Here is a 20,245-nt window from a genome sequence, read left to right as displayed (position 1 = left end):
TTTGTTTGGCACAGGGTCTCACTGTGTATCCCTGGCTGTCCTGGAACTCACTGTTTAGTTCAGGGTGGCTCCTGAGCTCCTGAGCTCCTGAGCTGCTTTGAAGAAAGACACTTTAGTGGGCTGGGGAGATGGCTCAGTGGTTAAGAGCACTGACTGCTCTTCCAGATGTCCTGAGTTCAAATCCTAGCAGCCATGAGGTGTCTCACAACCATCTGTAATGGGATCTGATGCCCTCTTCTGCTGTGTCTGAAGATGGCAACAGTGTACTTATATCTAATAAATGAATAAATCTTAAAAAGAGAGAAAGACTCATTACAGATAAAATAGGTCATCATCCTTAAAGCGGCATCTCATGTTTTCCCTGTGTATCTCTACTTGTGGCTCTCCACAGGGTTACTAAAGACTCACGAACACAGATGAAAAGACTTGGGGTTTTTGTGAATAACTTGCTTTTCTACAAGATGGCAAGGGCAATGCAAATGAACACTCGTCTTCTGTGGTATAAACGATGCCTATTAAAGCAACCTCTGTATAAAAAGCAGCCATGATCCTTAAAACGATTCCATCTGAATCTTTCCTGGCACAGAGAGATCCAGGGTTTTCAGAAACAGCAGCCTAGCACCTTAAGAAAGGTACTTCATAAAAGAATGGTTTAGATACCGTGTCCATGAAATTGTAACTCATTTACAATTCCTTTTTCAAGCACACAGGCTGTCAGCTTTGACCATCTGACAGGTTTCAGTGGACAGCTTCTTTCTCTCTCTTTCCTTTTGGAACTAAATGAAAGAAAGAAACAAACACATCTCAAGAGGAGAGAGAGGAAGACACACACACAAGGATACATATATATATATGTATATATATACATGTATAATATATACATATATATATATATAGAGAGAGAATATGAAAGAAAGAAAAGGCAACCGAAAGGAAGGGAAAGGAAGGGAACGAATGTACAACGTTCAGAATAAAAAATGGTTTCCCTGTGAAGAAAAGCATTGCATTTCTGCCAATCCTAAAGTGTCTCTTGAAGGGATGGCGCCATTCTGTGTGCTCAGCTGTGGTAAGGGAACCAAGGTCCTGTCTCCAGTATTGGGTGCCTTTGCTTGGTCAACAGTAGCCACACATCAGGATGGGTAGAGTCTCTCTCAGGAGGTCCTAGGCTTTCTCGGTTTGGAGAGTATTGTCACATTGGAAGTTGAGTCATCTTCTTTAGAAAATGCGCTACAGGAAACTAGAGGGGAATGCTCTGTCCAAGCTTTGTGAAGCCTGAGAAGACACTGATGAGGTCGTTCCAGCATGGCAGCATTTCAAGCTTAGAAAACGTGGGGGACTCGAGGTTCCTGTCTGTCCCAGTGTTTGGTGCCGGAAATAAATATTCAGGAGTGTCTGGACCTCGTCCTCAGAGCTGCATCCAAAGATCTCCCTGGGCCACAGGCTTCTGTGGAAAGAAAGCACAGCCAAGATTAGAGGCAGGCATTTGGGAGGTTTAGGTCTTTGTTAGCATACAAATGTGTGCAGTGCTCACAGCGGCCAGACGGGGGCACTGGATTGCCAGCAAACTGAATCACAGGTCCCTGTAAGCTGCCCTGTGGGTGTTGGGACCTGAACGGGGATCCTATTGAAGTACAGGGGTCGGTGCCCACCAATCGTTTAGAATTCAGTTTGTCCTTCCTACAGGCGCCCTTGGGAGGAACAGTGGAGTCACCTGCACTCCTTGATCTGTCCCAGTGCTGCTTTGTAAAGGTCATTGTTCTTCAGGCACTCAGCATGGACTGCGTGGCTGCCTCTGTGGATGTGAAAGGGTGGTTCTGACCCCGCCTCCTCGATGTGCAGTGGGTCGGTGGAGATGCCTGCAGTGGCCTCTGTCAGGTTCCTCTGATGGTCACTCAATTCTCTGGACGTGTCCGGAAGGTGTTTAAAAGAAACGTAATATATTCAGGGGGAGACGTCTCATCCCGAGAGTCTGTTTACTCAGACAGTGAGGTTCTATATGTTAAGGGAGCTGGGCATGGTGGTTCATGTGTGGAATCAAAGCATTTGGTAGAATGAGGCAGGAGGATCAATAGGAATTTGAGACCAGCCTAGGCTACCCAGTAGGCCAGTAGGGCTACCCAGTGAGACCTTGGCAGGAACAAACAAAACAATGTCAGAAGCCCCCTGGCCTGTGTGGCAAACACAAACCACTGTGTTATGTAAACAAAGAATCACTGTGGGTAGCTCGGATGCTCTCATAGACAGAGATATCCCTTACAGTCTTGCCTGCTTGGGCTGTGCATGCAGCTCTGTGTCAGTGCTTGTCTCCCATGGACAAGGTCCTGGGGTCAATCTCAGTCCTTCTACAAGTGCCTCTGCTTAACTGGAAAGGACATAAATGGAAGGGTGCACAGTAAGGGGACTTGATGGGGCACCTTCTGCTCCTAAGGCCGAGTGTTGGGAGACAGCTGGACAGTTCTGTCTTCTTTATAGTCAGGGTCCTGCTATATATGTGGCCCTGGACTTCTCAGAACTCACTATGCAGACCATGTGCCCTTGGACACAGAGAGATCTGCCTGCCTCTGCCTTGTCCTTGTGTGCAGGGGTGGAAAGTGTGTTGGGCCCCACTTAAAACTAAGCTTATTCGCCAAGTAACAGCAATTCACTTTTCTAATCACTAGCTGTGTGTTTATCTTCAAAGCCGACTTCCTACAAGCTTTTCCCGCTTGGAAGAACAGAATTCGCCAAAAAATGTGCGATTCAGACTGGGAAACGCATGTTTTATCTATATAAAAAAGTATGCTTTTTACCGTCTACAGCCACTTAAACCTAATCTTATTTGCCAAGTAACAGCAATTCACTTTTCAAATCACTAGCTGTGTGTTTATCTTCAAAGTAAACTTCCTACAAGCTTTTCCAGCTTGGAACGAATAGAATTCGCCAGAGAATGTGCGATTAAGACTGGGAAACGGGCATTTTGTCTATATAGAAAAGTATACTTTTTACTGTCTACAGCCTCTTAAAACTAATCTTATTCGCCAAGTAACAGCAATTCACTTTTCTAATCACTAGCTGTGTGTTTATCTTCAAAGTCAACTTCCTACAAGCTTTTCCTGCTTAGAAGGACAGAATTCGGCAAAGAATGTGCGATTAAGACTGGGAAACGCATGTTTTGTCTATATAGAAAAGTATGCTTTTAACCGTCTAGAGCCACTTAAAACTAATCTTATTCGCCAAGTAACAGCAATTCACTTTTCAAATCACTAGATGTGTGTTCATCTTCAAAGTCAACTTCCTACTAGCTTTTCCTGCTTGGAAAGAACAGAATTCGCCAAAGAATGTGTGATTCAGACTGGAAAACGCATGTTTTGTCTATATAGAAAAGTAGGAGGGGTTTATTTAGAATCAGTGGTACAAACAAGCTTGTTTGTAAAGTGCAATTCACTCTGGCCCTAGTTTGTGTTTATCTCCAAAGTCATCTTCCTAAAAATGAACAAAAAAAAAAAAAAAGTAGACTGGGAAACTTTTTACCGTTTAGAACCATGCTTTTTAAAAACCAACTAAAACTAAACAATGTAACAACAGCAATATAATTTGTGAATCAGTAGCTGTGTGTTAATATTCAAAGTCAACTTCCTACAGGCTTTTCCCCCTTGGAAGGAACAGAGTTGGCCAAAGAATGTGTGATTCAGCCTGGGAAACGCACGTTTTGTCTGTATAGAAAAGTATGCTTTTTACCATCTAGAGCCACTTAAAACTAATCTTATTTGCCATGTAACAGCAATTCACTTTTCAAATCACTAGCTGTGTGTTTATCTTCAAAGTCAACTTCCTACAAGCTTTTCCAGCTTGGAACCAAAAGATTTCGCCAGAGAATGTGCGATTCAGACTGGGAAAAACATGTTTTGTCTATACAGAAAAGTATGCTTTTTACCGTTTAGAACCACTTTTAAAAACTAAGCTTATCGTCAAAACAGCAATTCACTTTGCGAATCACTAGCTGTGTGTTTATGTTCCACGTCAACTTCCTACAAGCTTTTCCCACTTGGAAAGAACAGAATTGGCCAAAGAATGTGCGATTCAGACTGGGAGACGCACATTTTGTCTATATTGAAATGTATGCTTTGTACCATTTAGAACCACTTAAAAAAACTAATCTTATTCGTCAAGTATCAGCAATTCACTTTGCGAATCCCTAGCTGTGTGTTTATTTTCAAAGTCAACTTCCTACAAGCTTCTCCCGCTTGGAACGAACAGAATTCGCCAAAGAGTGTGCAATTCAGACTGGGAAATGGAGGTTTGGTCTATATAGAAAAGTATGCTTTTTACCGCCTAGAGCCACTTAAAACTATGCTTATCATCTACCTACAAGCTTTTCCTGCTATGAACCAACAGAATTCGCCGAAGAATGTTCTATTCAGACTGGGAAACGCACGTTTTGTATATACAGAAAAGGATGCTTTTTACCGTTTAGAACCACTTAAAACTAAGCTTATTCGCCATGTAACAGCAATTCACTCTGTGAAACACTAGCTTTGTGTTTATCTCCAAAGTCATCTTCCTACAAGCTTCGCCAGCATGGAACGAACAGAATTCCCCAAAAACTGTGCGATTCAGACTGGGAAACGCACGTTTTGTCTATACAGAAAAGTATGCTTTTTACCATCTAGAACCACTTAAAACTAAGCTTATTCGCCATGTAACAGCAATTCACTTTGTGAAGTGCTAGCTGTGTGTTTATCTTCAAAGCCGACTTCCTACAAGCTTTTCCCGCTTTGAAGGAATAGAATTTGCCAAAAAATGTGCGATTCAGACTGAGAAATGCAAGTTTTGTCTATATAGAAAAGTATGCTTTTTACCGTCTAGAGCCACTTAAAAGTAAGCTTCTTCGTGAAGTAACAGCAATTCACTTTGCGAATCACTAGCTGTGTCTTTATTTTCAAAGTCAACTTCCTATAAGCTTTGCCCACTTGGAAGGAACAGAATTGGCCAAAGAATGTGTGATTCAGCCTGGGAAACGGAAGTTTTGTCTATATAGAAAAGTATGCTTTTTTACCGTCTAGAACCACTTAAAACTAAGCTTATACGTCAAGTAACAGCAATTCATTTTGCGAAACACTAGCTGTGTTTTTATCTTCAAAGTCATCTTCCTACAAACTTTGCCAGCTTGGAATAAACGGATTTCGCCAAAGAATGTGAAATTCCGACTGGGAAAGGCACGTTCGGTCTATATAGAAAAGTATGCATTTTACCTTCTAGAACCACTTAAAACTAAGTTTATTAGCCAAGTAAACAGCATTTATTCTTTGGCAAACACTAGCTGTGTGTTTATCTTCAAAGTCAACTTCCTTCAAGATTTTTCCACTTGGAAAGCTAACAGAATTAGCCAAATAAACTGCAATTCAGACTGGGAAATGCATGTTTTCTCTGTATAAAAATGTATACTTTTACCGTTTCTAACCACTTAAAACTAAGCTTATTCACCAAGTAACAGCAATTCACTCTGCAAAACACTAGCTGTCTGTTTATGTTCAAAGTCAACTTCCAACAAGATTTTCCCTCTTGGAACGAACAGATTTCCCCAAAGAATGTGAGATTCCCACTGGGAAACGCATGTTTTGTCTATATAGAAATGATGTTTTTTACCAGGTAGAACCACTTACACCTCCACTTACACCTAAGTTTATTTGTCAAGTAACAGCAATTCACTTTGCAAAACATTAGCGGTGTGTTTATCTTCAAAGTCAACTTCCTTCAAGCTTTTCAATTGGAAGGAACAGAATTCGCCATGGAATGTGCCATTCAGACTGTGAAGCACTTGTTTTGTCTATATAAAAATGTATGCTTTATTCAGTCTAGAACCAAATAAAACTAAGCTTATTTGCCAATAACAGCAATTCACTTTGCAAAACACTAGCTGTCTGTTTATCTTCAAATTCAACATCCTACAAGATTTTCCTGCTTCGAAACAACAGAATTCGCCAAAGAATGTGTGATTCAGACTGGGAAACGCATGTTTTGTCTGTATAGAAAAGTATGCTTTTTCTGTCTAGAACTTAAAAGATTTGCAAGTAACAGCAATTCAGAATGTTTTATCTTCAAAGAACTTCCTATTTTCCCACTTGAAAAAAGAATTAGCCAATGAATTTTGACTGGAAATATGTTAGAAAAGTATGCTTTTTTCTGTCTAGTACCACTTAAAACTAAGCTTATTCACCAAGTAACAGCAATTCACTTTGCAATCACTAGCTGTGTGTTTTTCTTCAAATCAACTTCCTACATGGTTTTCCCGCTTGGAACGAAAAGAATTCACCAAAGAAAGTGAGTATCCTACTGGGAAACGCATGGTTGGTGTATATAGAAATGATGCTTTATACCATCTAGAACCACTTACACCTAAGCTTATTTGTCAAGTAATAGCAATTCACTGTGCAAAACACTAGCTGTGTGTTTCTCTTCGAAGTCAACTTCCTACAAGCTTTTCCAAATTGGAAGGAACAGAATTCACCAAGGAATGTGCGATTCAGACTGGGAAACTCATGTTTTGTCTATATACAAATGTATGGTTTTTACCGTCTAGAACCACTTAAAACTAAGTTTATTAGCCAAGTAAACAGCAATTCTCTTGGCGAAACACTAGCTGTGTGTTTATCTTCAAAGTCAACTTCCTTCAAGATTTTTCCACTTGGAAAGAACAGAAATCGCCAAATACTGCGATTCAGACTGGGAATCGCCCGTTTTGTCTATATAGAAAAGTATGCTCTTTACCGTCTAATACCACTTATAAGTAAACTTATTGGCCAAATAAGAGCAATTCACTTTGCAAAACACTAGCTGTCTCTATTTCTTCAAAGTCAACTTCCTACAAGGTTTCCTGGTTTGGAACCAAAAGAATACACCAAAGAATGTGAGATTCCCACTGGGAAACGCATGATTTGTCTATATAGAAATGATGCTTTTTACAATGTAGAACCACTTACACCTCACCTTACACCTAAGCTTATTTGTCAAGTAACAGCTATTCACTTTGCAAAACACTAGCTGTGTGATTTTCTCAAAGTCAACTTCCTACAAGATTTTCCAACTTGGAAGGAACAGAATTCACCATGGAATGTGCCATTCAGACTGTGAAGTGCTTGTTTTGTCTATATAAAAATGTATGCTTTATTCAGTCTAGAACCAAATAAAACTAAGCTTATTTGCCAAGTAACAGCAATTCACATTGCAAAACACTAGCTGTCCCTTTATACTCAAATTCAAGTTCCTACAAGTTTTTCCCAGCTTGGAATGAAAAGAATTCACCAAAGAATGTTTGATTCATCCTGGAAAGGCATGTTTTGTGTATATAGAAATTATGCTTTTTTGTCTAACCACTTAAAACTTAAGCTTATTCACCAAGTAACAGCAATTCACTTTGCAAAACACTAGCGTTGTGTTTGTCTTCAAAGACAACTTCCTACAAGCATTCCCAGCTTGGAATGAAAAGAATTCACCAAAGAATCTGAGATTCCCACTGGGAAACGCATTTTTTGTCTATATAGAAATGATGCTGTTTACCATCTAGAACCACTTACACTTAAGCTTATTTGTCAAGTAACAGCAATTCACCTTGCAAAACACTACAGTGTGATTATCTTCAAAGTCAACTTCCTACAAGCTTTTTCAACTTGGAAGGAACAGAATTCACCAAGGAATCTGCGATTCAGACTGGGAAACTCATGTTTTGTCTATATACGAATGTATGCTATTTACTGTCTAGAACCACTTAAAACTAAGCTTATTCGCCATGTAAACAGCAATTCACTTGGCGAAACAGTAGCTGTGTGTTTATCTCCAAAGTCAACTTCCTAAAAGATTCTCCCCTTGGACTGAACAGAATTAGACAAAGAATGTGCGATTCAGACTGAGAAATGCATGTTAAGTCTATAGAGAAAAGTATGCTTTTTCCCTTTTCGAACCACTTAACACTAAGCTTATTCGACAAGTAAGAGCAATTCACTTTGCAAAACACTAGCTGTGTGTTTATCTTCAAAGTCAACTTCCTACAAGCTTTTCCAACTTGGAAGGAACAAATTCTCCAATTTCACCAAAGGAATTTCTCTATAAAAAATGTATACTTTATTCAGACTGGGAAACTCATGTTTTTTCCAAGTCTATATACAAATGTATGGTTTTTTTTCCTGCTTGAACAGTCTAGAACCAAAACTTAAAACTAAGTTTATTAGCCAAAAATAAACAGCAATTCTTCCCACTTGGAAGGAACAGAAATCCCGAAAAACTAGACTGGGAAACTGTGTGTTTATCTTCAAAGTCAACTTCCTTCAAAACTGATTTCCCACTTGGAAAAACAGAAATTTATCTTCAAAATCAAATAAACTTTTTCCCACTTGAATGAACAGAATTCAGACTGGGAATCAGACTGGGAAACGTTTTGTCTATATAGAAAAGTATGCTCATTACTGTCTAATACCACTTATAAGTAAACTTATTGGCCAAATAAGAGCAATTCACTTTGCAAAACACTAGCTGTCTCTATTTCTTCAAAGTCAACTTCCTACAAGGTTCCCATCCCTTCGCACCTTGAATGAAAAGAATTCACCAAAGAATGTGAGATTCCCACTGGGAAACACATGTGTTGTCTATATAGAAAGGATGCTTTTTACAATGTAGAACCACTTACACCTCCACTTACACTTAAGCTTATTTGTCAAGTAACATCAATTCACTTTGCAAAACACTAGCTGTGTTTCTCTTCAAGTCAACTTCCTACAAGCTTTTCCAACTTGAAGGAACAAAATTAAGCCATGGAATGTGCATTCAGACTGTGAAACGCTTGTTTTGTCTATATAAAAATGTATGCTTTATTCAGTCTAGAACCAAATAAAACTAAGCTTATTTGCCAAGTAACAGCAATTCACATTGCAAAACACTAGCTGTCTGTTTATACTCAAATTCAAGTTCCTACAAGTTTTTCCCAGCTTGGAAACAAAAGAATTCACCAAAGAATGTTTGATTCATACTGGGAAAGGCATGTTTTGTCTATATAAAAAGTATGCTTTTACAGTCTAGAACCACCTAAAACTAAACTTTTTTCTGTCAAGTACCAATTCACTTTAACACTTATTTTAAAGTCAAATTCCTACAAGTTTTCCCACAGAATGAACAAAATTCACAATTCTGCAATTCAGACTGGGAAATGCATGCTATAGAGAAAAAGTGTTTTTACTGTTTGTCACTTAAAACTAAGCTTATTCTCCAAGTAACAGCAATTCACTTTGCCAAACACTAGCTCTGGGTTTTTCTTCAAAGTCAACTTCCTACATGGTTTTCCCGCTTGGAACGAAAAGAATTAACCAAAGAAAGTGAGTATCCCACTGGGAAACTAATGGTTGGTCTATATAGAAATGATGCTTTTTACCATCTAGAACCACTTACACCTAAACTTATTTGTCAAGTAACAGCAATTCACTTTGCAAAACACTAGCTGTGTGTTTCTCTTCGAAGTCAACTTCCTACAAGCTTTTCCAACTTGGAAGGAACAGAATTCACCAAGGAATGTGCGATTCAGACTGGGAAACTCATGTTTTGTCTATATACAAATGTATGGTTTTTACCGTCTAGAACCACTTAAAACTAAGTTTATTAGCCAAGTAAACAGCAATTCTCATGGCGAAACACTAGCTGTGTGTTTATCTTCAAAGTCAACTTCCTTCAAGATTTTCCCACTTGGAAAGAACAGAAATCGCCAAATAAACTGCAATTCAGACTGGGAATCGCCCATTTTGTCTATATAGAAAAGTATGCTCTTTACCGTCTAGGACCACTTATAAGTAAACTTATTCGCCAAATAAGAGCAATTCACTTTGCAAAACACTAGCTGTCTCTTTTTCTTCAAAGTCAACTTCCTACAAGGTTTCCCGGTTTGGAACCAAAAGAATACACCAAAGAATGTGAGATTCCCCCTGGGAAAGGCATGTTTTGTCTATATAGAAATGATGCTTTTTACAATGTAGAACCACTTACACCTTACCTTACACCTAAGCTTATTTGTCAAGTAAAAGCTATTCACTTTGCAAAACTCTAGCTGTGTGATTTTCCTCAAAGTCAACTTCCTACTAGATTTTCCAACTTGGAAGGAACAGAATTCGCCATGGAATGTGCCATTCAGACTGTGAAGCGCTTGTTTTGTCTATATAAAAATGTATGCTTTATTCAGTCTAGAACCAAATAAAACTAAGCTTATTTGCCAAGTAACAGCAATTCACATTGCAAAACACTAGCTGTCTGTTTATACTCAAATTCAAGTTCCTACAAGTTTTTCCCAGCTTGGAATGAAAAGAATTCACCAAAGAATGTTTGATTCATACTGGAAAGGCATGTTTTGTGTATATAGAAAAGTATGCTTTTTTCTGTCTAGTACCACTTAAAACTAAGCTTATTCACCAAGTAACAGCAATTCACTTTGCAAAACACTAGCTGTGTGTTTGTCTTCAAAGTCAACTTCCTACAAGCTTTCCAAGCTTGGAACGAAAAGAATTCATTAAAGAATCTGAGATTCCCACTGGGAAACGCATTTTTTGTCTATATAGAAATGATGCTGTTTACCATCTAGAACCACTTACACCTAAGCTTATTTGTCAAGTAACAGCAATTCACCTTGCAAAACACTACAGTGTGTTTATCTTCAAAGTCAACTTCCTACAAGCTTTTTCAACTTGGAAGGAACAGAATTCACCAAGGAATGTGCGATTCAGACTGGGAAACTCATGTTTTGTCTATATACAAATGTATGGTTTTTACCGTCTAGAACCACTTAAAACTAAGTTTATTAGCCAAGTAAACAGCAATTCTCTTGGCGAAACACTAGCTGTGTGTTTATCTTCAAAGTCAACTTCCTTCAAGATTTTCCCACTTGGAAAGAACAGAAATCGCCAAATACTGCGATTCAGACTGGGAATCGCCCGTTTTGTCTATATAGAAAAGTATGCTCTTTACCGTCTAGGACCACTTATAAGTAAACTTATTCGCCAAATAAGAGCAATTCACTTTGCAAAACACTAGCTGTCTCTTTTTCTTCAAAGTCAACTTCCTACAAGGTTTCCCGGTTTGGAACCAAAAGAATACACCAAAGAATGTGAGATTCCCACTGGGAAACGCATGATTTGTCTATATAGAAATGATGCTTTTTACAATGTAGAACCACTTACACCTCACCTTACACCTAAGCTTATTTGTCAAGTAACAGCTATTCACTTTGCAAAACACTAGCTGTGTGATTTTTCTCAAAGTCAACTTCCTACAAGCTTTTCCAACTTGGAAGGAACAGAATTCACCATGGAATGTGCCATTCAGACTGTGAAGTGCTTGTTTTGTCTATATAAAAATGTATGCTTTATTCAGTCTAGAACCAAATAAAACTAAGCTTATTTGCCAAGTAACAGCAATTCACATTGCAAAACACTAGCTGTCTGTTTATACTCAAATTCAAGTTCCTACAAGTTTTTCCCAGCTTGGAATGAAAAGAATTCACCAAAGAATCTGAGATTCCCACTGGGAAACGCATTTTTTGTCTATATAGAAATGATGCTGTTTACCATCTAGAACCACTTACACTTAAGCTTATTTGTCAAGTAACAGCAATTCACCTTGCAAAACACTACAGTGTGATTATCTTCAAAGTCAACTTCCTACAAGCTTTTTCAACTTGGAAGGAACAGAATTCACCAAGGAATCTGCGATTCAGACTGGGAAACTCATGTTTTGTCTATATACGAATGTATGCTATTTACTGTCTAGAACCACTTAAAACTAAGCTTATTCGCCATGTAAACAGCAATTCACTTGGCGAAACAGTAGCTGTGTGTTTATCTCCAAAGTCAACTTCCTAAAAGATTCTCCACTTGGACTGAACAGAATTAGACAAAGAATGTGCGATTCACACTGAGAAGTGCATGTTATGTCTATAGAGAAAAGTATGCTTTTTAACGTCTAGAACCACTTAAAACTAAGCTTATTCGCCAAGTAAACAGCAATTCACTGGGCGAAACACTAGCTGTGTGTTTATCTTCAATGTCAACTTCCTACAAGCTTTTCCAACTTGGAAGGAACAGAATTCACCAAGGAATGTGCGATTCAGACTGGGAAACTCATGTTTTGTCTATATACAAATGTATGGTTTTTACCGTCTAGAACCACTTAAAACTAAGTTTATTAGCCAAGTAAACAGCAATTCTCTTTGCGAAACACTAGCTGTGTGTTTATCTTCAAAGTCAACTTCCTTCAAGATTTCCCACTTGGAAAGAACAGAAATCGCCAAATAAACTGCGATTCAGACTGGGAATCGCCCGTTTTGTCTATATAGAAAAGTATGCTCATTACCGTCTAATACCACTTATAAGTAAACTTATTGGCCAAATAAGAGCAATTCACTTTGCAAAACACTAGCTGTCTCTCTTTCTTCAAAGTCAACTTCCTACAAGGTTTCCTGGTTTGGAACCAAAAGAATACACCAAAGAATGTGAGATTCCCACTGGGAAACGCATGATTTGTCTATATAGAAATGATGCTTTTTACAATGTAGAACCACTTACACCTCACCTTACACCTAAGCTTATTTGTCAAGTAACAGCTATTCACTTTGCAAAACACTAGCTGTGTGATTTTCCTCAAAGTCAACTTCCTACAAGCTTTTCCAACTTGAAGGAACAGAATTCGCCATGGAACGTGCCATTCAGACTGTGAAGCGCTTGTTTTGTGTATATAAAAATGTATGCTTTATTCAGTCTAGAACCAAATAAAACTAAGCTTATTTGCCAAGTAACAGCAATTCACATTGCAAAACACTAGCTGTCTGTTTATACTCAAATTCAAGTTCCTACAAGTTTTTCCCAGCTTGGAATGAAAAGAATTCACCAAAGAATGTTTGATTCATACTGGAAAGGCATGTTTTGTGTATATAGAAAAGTATGCTTTTTTCTGTCTAGTACCACTTAAAACTAAGCTTATTCACCAAGTAACAGCAATTCACTTTGCAAAACACTAGCTGTGTGTTTGTCTTCAAAGTCAACTTCCTACAAGCTTTCCCAGCTTGGAACGAAAAGAATTCACCAAAGAATCTGAGATTCCCACTGGGAAACGCATTTTTTGTCTATATAGAAATGATGCTGTTTACCATCTAGAACCACTTACACCTAAGCTTATTTGTCAAGTAACAGCAATTCACCTTGCAAAACACTACAGTGTGTTTATCTTCAAAGTCAACTTCCTACAAGCTTTTTCAACTTGGAAGGAACAGAATTCACCAAGGAATGTGCGATTCAGACTGGGAAACTCATGTTTTGTCTATATACAAATGTATGGTTTTTACCGTCTAGAACCACTTAAAACTAAGTTTATTAGCCAAGTAAACAGCAATTCTCTTGGCGAAACACTAGCTGTGTGTTTATCTTCAAAGTCAACTTCCTTCAAGATTTTCCCACCTGGAAACTAACAGAATTCACCAAAGAATGTGCAATTCAGACTGGGAAATGGAGGTTTGGTCTATATAGAAAAGTATGCTTTTTACCGTCTAGGACCACTTATAAGTAAACTTATTCGCCAAATAAGAGCAATTCACTTTGCAAAACACTAGCTGTCTCTTTTTCTTCAAAGTCAACTTCCTACAAGGTTTCCCGGTTTGGAACCAAAAGAATACACCAAAGAATGTGATATTCCCCCTGGGAAAGGCATGTTTTGTCTATATAGAAATGATGCTTTTTACAATGTAGAACCACTTACACCTTACCTTACACCTAAGCTTACTTGTCAAGTAAAAGCTATTCACTTTGCAAAACACTAGCTGTGTGATTTTCCTCAAAGTCAACTTCCTACTAGATTTTCCAACTTGGAAGGAACAGAATTCGCCATGGAATGTGCCATTCAGACTGTGAAGCGCTTGTTTTGTCTATATAAAAATGTATGCTTTATTCAGTCTAGAACCAAATAAAACTAAGCTTATTTGCCAAGTAACAGCAATTCACATTGCAAAACACTAGCTGTCTGTTTATACTCAAATTCAAGTTCCTACAAGTTTTTCCCAGCTTGGAATGAAAAGAATTCACCAAAGAATGTTTGATTCATACTGGAAAGGCATGTTTTGTGTATATAGAAAAGTATGCTTTTTTCTGTCTAGTACCACTTAAAACTAAGCTTATTCACCAAGTAACAGCAATTCACTTTGCAAAACAACTTCCTACAAGCTTTTTAAACTTGGAAAACAGAATTCACCAAAAGAATGTCTTCAACTGGGAAACTCATGTTTTGTCTATATGTATGGTTTATGCCAGAACCACTTAAAACTAAACCAAGATTTGTCAAAACAAATTCACCAAAAAACACTAGCTGTGTGTTTATCTGTCAACTTCCTACAAGATTTCCCCTTGGAATGAAAGAATTACCAAAGAATGTTTTTCACTGGGAAAGGCATGTTTTGTCTATATAGAAATGATGCTGTTTACCATCTAGAACCACTTAAACTAAGCTTATTTGTCAAGTAACAGCAATTCACCTTGCAAAACACTACAGTGTGTTTATCTTCAAAGTCAACTTCCTACAAGCTTTTCAACTTGGAAGGAACAGAATTCACCAAAGAATGTGCGATTCAGACTGGGAAACTCATGTTTTGTCTATATACAAATGTATGGTTTTTACCGTCTAGAACCATAAAAACTAAGTTTATTAGCCAAGTAAACAGCAATTCTCTTTTGCGAAACACTAGCTGTGTGTTTATCTTCAAAGTCAACTTCCTTCAAGATTTTCCACTTGAAAGAACAGAAATTACCAAATAAACTGCGATTCAGACTGGGAATCGCCTGTTTTGTCTATCTATATAAAAAGTATGCTTTTACAGTCTAGGACCACCACTTAAAACTTATTAGCCAAATAAGAGCAATTCACTTTGCAAAACACTAGCTGTCTCTTTTCTTCAAAGTCAACTTCCTACAAGGTTTCCCAGGTTTGGAACCAAAAGAATACACCAAAGAATGTGAGATTCCCACTGGGAAACGCATGATTTGTCTATATAGAAATGATGCTTTTTACAATGTAGAACCACTTACACCTCACCTTACACCTAAGCTTATTTGTCAAGTAACAGCTATTCACTTTGCAAAACACTAGCTGTGTGATTTTTCTCAAAGTCAACTTCCTACAAGCTTTTCCAACTTGGAAGGAACAGAATTCACCATGGAATGTGCCATTCAGACTGTGAAGCGCTTGTTTTGTCTATATAGAAATGTATACTTTATTCAGTCTAGAACCACATAAAACTAAGCTTATTTGCCAAGTAACAGCAATTCAGTTTGCAAAACACTAGCTGTGTGTTTATGTTCAAAGTCAACTTCCTACAAGGTTTCCTGGTTTGGAACCAAAAGAATACACCAAAGAATGTGAGATTCCCACTGGGAAACACATGATTTGTCTATATAGAAATGATGCTTTTTACCAAACCAAATTAAAACTAAGCTTATTTGTTCAACAGTAACAGCAATTTTAGCCAAAAATTTTTCCCAGCTTGAATGAAAAGAATTCACCAAAGAATCTGAGATTCTACTGGGAAACGATTTTTGTCTATATAGAAAAGATGCTTTTTACCATCTAGAACCACTTAAAACTAAGCTTATTTGTCAAGTAACAGCATTCACCTTGCAAAACACTTCAACTTCCTACAAGCTTTTTCAACAAGGAACAGAATTCACTTTCTGATTCAGACTAGCTGTGTTTTGTCTATATACAAAGTATGCTTTTACTTCCTAGAACCACTTAAAACCAGCTTTATTCGGATGTAAACAGAATTCACTAGAAAAACAGTAGCTTTTTTATCTCTAAAGTCAACTTCCCAAAAGATTTCCCACTTGGACTGAAATAGAATTAGACAAAGAATGTGATTCACATTGCATGTTATGTCTATAGAGAAATGTCATTTTTACTGTTTCGAACCACTTAAAACTAAGCTTACTCGCCCATTTACAGCAATTCCCTTGCAAAACAATATCTGTGTGTTTATCTTCAAAGTCAACTTCCTACAAGCTTTTCCAACTTGGAAGGAACAAAATTCGCCAAGGAATGTGCTATTCAGACAGGGAAACTCATGTTTTTTCTATATACAAATGTATGCTTTTTACCGTCTAGAACCACTTAAAACTAAGCTTATTCGCCAAGTATACAGTATTTAACTTGGCAAAACACTAGCTGTGTGTTTATCTTCAAAAGTCAACTTCCTTCAAGATTTTTCCACTTGGAAAGAACAGAAATCGCCAAATACTGCGATTCAGACTGGGAATCGCCCGTTTTGTCTATATAGAAAAGTATGCTCTTTACCGTCTAGGGCCACTTATAAGTAAAGTTATGCGCCAAATCAGAGCAATTCACTTTGCAAAACACTAGCTGTCTCTTTTTCTTCAAAGTCAACTTCCTACAAGGTTTCCTGGTTTGGAACCAAAAGAATACACCAAAGAAAGTGAGATTCCCACTGGGAAACGCATGATTTGTCTATATAGAAATGATGCTTTTTACAATGTAGAACCACTTACACCTCACCTTACACCTAAGCTTATTTGTCAAGTAACAGCTATTCACTTTGCAAAACACTAGCTGTGTGATTTTCCTCAAAGTCAACTTCCTACAAGCTTTTCCAACTTGAAGGAACAGAATTCGCCATGGAATGTGCCATTCAGACTGTGAAGCGCTTGTTTTGTCTATATAAAAATGTATGCTTTATTCAGTCTAGAACCAAATAAAACTAAGCTTATTTGCCAAGTAACAGCAATTCACATTGCAAAACACTAGCTGTCTGTTTATATTCAAATTCAAGTTCCTACAAGTTTTTCCCAGTTGGAACTAACGGAATTCTGCAAAGAATGTTTGATTCATACTGGGAAAGGCATGTTTTGTGTATATAGAAAATTATGCTTTTTTCTGTCTAGTACCACTTAAAACTAAGCTTATTCACCAAGTAACAGCAATTCACTTTGCAAAACACTAGCTGTGTGTTTGTCTTCAAAGTCAACTTCCTACAAGCTTTCCCAGCTTGGAACGAAAAGAATTCACCAAAGAATCTGAGATTCCCACTGGGAAACGCATTTTTTGTCTATATAGAAATGATGCTGTTTACCATCTAGAACCACTTACACCTAAGCTTATTTGTCAAGTAACAGCAATTCACCTTGCAAAACACTACAGTGTGTTTATCTTCAAAGTCAACTTCCTAGAAGCTTTTTCAACTTGGAAGGAACAGAATTCACCAAGGAATGTGCGATTCAGACTGGGAAACTCATGTTTTGTCTATATACAAATGTATGGTTTTTACCGTCTAGAACCACTTAAAACTAAGTTTATTAGCCAAGTAAACAGCAATTCTCATGGCGAAACACTAGCTGTGTGTTTATCTTCAAAGTCAACTTCCTTCAAGATTTTCCCACTTGGAAAGAACAGAATTAGCCAAAAATGTGACTGGGAATCCCGTTTTGTCTATATAGAAAAGTATGCTTTTAATCTAGGACCACTTAAAAGTAAACTTTTTAAGCCAAATAAACAGCAATTCACTTTGCAAAACACTAATGTCTCTTTTCTTCAAAGTCAACTTCCTACAAGGTTTTCCCACTTGGCACCTTGAATGAAGAATTCACCAAAGAATGTGAGATTCCCACTGGGAAACACATGTTTTGTCTATATAGAAATGATGTTTTTTACCAGGTAGAACCACTTACACCTCCACTTACACCTAAGCTTATTTGTCAAGTAACAGCAATTCACTTTGCAAAACATTAGCGGTGTGTTTATCTTCAAAGTCAACTTCCTTCAAGCTTTTCCAACTGTAAGGAACAGAATTTGCCAAGGAATGTGCCGTTCAGCCTGGGAAACGCATGTTTTCTCTGTATAAAAATGTATGCTTTATTCCGTTCAGAACCAATTAAAACTACGATTATTTGCCAATTAACAGCAATTCACTTTGCAAAACACTAGCTGTCTGTTTATCTTCAAATTCAACATCCTACAAGATTTTCCTGCCTCGAAACAACAGAATTCGCCAAAGAATGTGTGATTCAGACTGGGAAACGCAAGTTTTGTCTATATAGAAAAGTATGCTTTTTACTGTCTAGAACCACTTAAAACTAACTTGTTCACAAAGTAACATCAATTCAATTTGCGGAACAGTAGCTCTGTGTTTATCTTCAAAGTCAACTTCCTACAAGATTTTCCCACTTGGAACGAACAGAAATCGCCAAATAAAGTGCGATTCAGACTGGGAAACGCCGTTTTGTCTATATAGAAAAGTATGCTCTTTACCTTCAAGACCACTTAAAACTAAACTTATTCACCAAGTAAACAGCAATTCACTTTGCAAAACACTAGCTGTGCGTTTATATTCAAAGTCAACTTCTTACAAGCTTTTCCCGCTTGGAACGAACAGATTTCGACATAGAATGTGCGATTCAGTCTGGGAAAAGCATGTTTTATCTATATAGAAAAGCATGCTTTTTTCCGGATACTACCACTTAAAACTAAGCTTATTCGCCAAGTATACAGTATTTAACTTGACAAAACAATAGCTGTATGTTTATCTTCAAAGTCAACTTCCTACAAGCTTTTCCAACTTGGAAGGAACAGAATTCACCAAGGAATGTGCGATTCAGACTGGGAAACACATGATTTGCCTATATACACATCTAGATGTGTATAAGAGACCTGTAAAACTAAGCTTATACACATCAGATGTGTATAAGAGATTCAGTTTGCAAAACACTAGCTGTGTGTTTATCTTCAAAGTCAACTTCCTACAAGCTTTTCCCGCTTGGAACGAACAGATTTCGCCAAAGAATGTGCTATTCAGACTGGGAAACGCACGTTTTGTCTATATAGAAAAGTATGCTTTTTACCGTCTAGAACCACCTAAAACTAAGCTTGTTCGCCAAGTAACACCAATTCACTTTGCAAAACACTAACCTAGTGTTTATCTTCAATGTAAACTTCCTACAAGCTTTTCCCGCTGGGAACGAACAGAATTCGCCAAAGAATGTGCGATTCAGACTGGGAAATGCATGTTTTGTCTATATAGAAATGATGCTTTTACAATCTAGAACCACTTACACCTCACCTTACACCTAAGCTTATTTGTCAAGTAACAGCATTCACTTTGCAAAACACTAGCTGTGTGTTTTCCTCAAAGTCAACTTCCTACAAGCTTTTCCAACTTGAAGGAACAGAATTTTGCCATGGAATGTGCCATTCAGACTGTGAAACGCTTTGTTTTGTCTATATAAAATGTATGCTTTATTCAGTCTAGAACCAAATAAAACTAAGCTTATTTGCCAAGTAACAGCAATTCACATTGCAAAACACTAGCTGTCTGTTTATCTTCAATGTCAACATCCTACAAAATAGTACTGCTATGAAACAACAGACTTCGCCTTAAAACGTGTGATTCAGACTGGGAAACGCATGTTTTGTCTGTATAGAAAAGTATGCTTTTTTCTGTCTAGTACCACTTAAAACTAAGCTTATTTGCCAAGTAACAGCAATTCACTTTGCAAAACAGTAACTGTGTGTTTATCTTTAAAGTCAACTTCCTACAAGATTTTCCCAGCTTGGAACGAAAAAAGAATTTCCAAAGAATCTGAGATTCCCACTGGGAAACATTTTGTCTATATAGAAATGATGCTTTTACCATCTAGAACCACTTAAAATAAGCTTATTTGTCATAACAGCAATTCACTTGCAAAACACTAGTGTGTTTATCTTCAAAGTCAACTTCCTATATTTTTCAACTTGGAAGGAACAGAATTCACCAAGGAATGTGCATTCAGACTGGGAAACTTTGTTTTGTCTATATAAAATGTATGGTTTTTCAAGAACCACTTAAAACTAAGTTTATTAGCCAAGTAAACAGCAATTCACTTGGCGAAACACTAGCTGTGTGTTTATCTTCAAAGTCAACTTCCTTCAAGATTTTCCCACTTGGAAAGAACAGAATAGCCAAATATGCGATTCAGACTGGGAATCGCCTTGTTTTGTCTATATAGAAAAGTATGCTTTTACTGTCTAGGACCACTTATAAAACTAAACTTATTCGCCAAATAAGAGCAATTCACTTTGCAAAACACTAGCTGTCTCTTTTCTTCAAAGTCAACTTCCTACAAGGTTTCCCACTTGGAACCAAAAGAATACACCAAAGAATGTGAGATTCCCCTGGGAAAATGCATGTTTTGTCTATATAGAAATGATGCTTTTT

Source organism: Rattus rattus, chromosome 13 (genome assembly GCF_011064425.1).
Source record: "Rattus rattus isolate New Zealand chromosome 13, Rrattus_CSIRO_v1, whole genome shotgun sequence".
Lineage (NCBI taxonomy): Eukaryota > Metazoa > Chordata > Mammalia > Rodentia > Muridae > Rattus > Rattus rattus.
The sequence above is the reverse complement of the archived record's forward strand: the minus strand, read 5'-3'. Positions refer to the sequence as shown.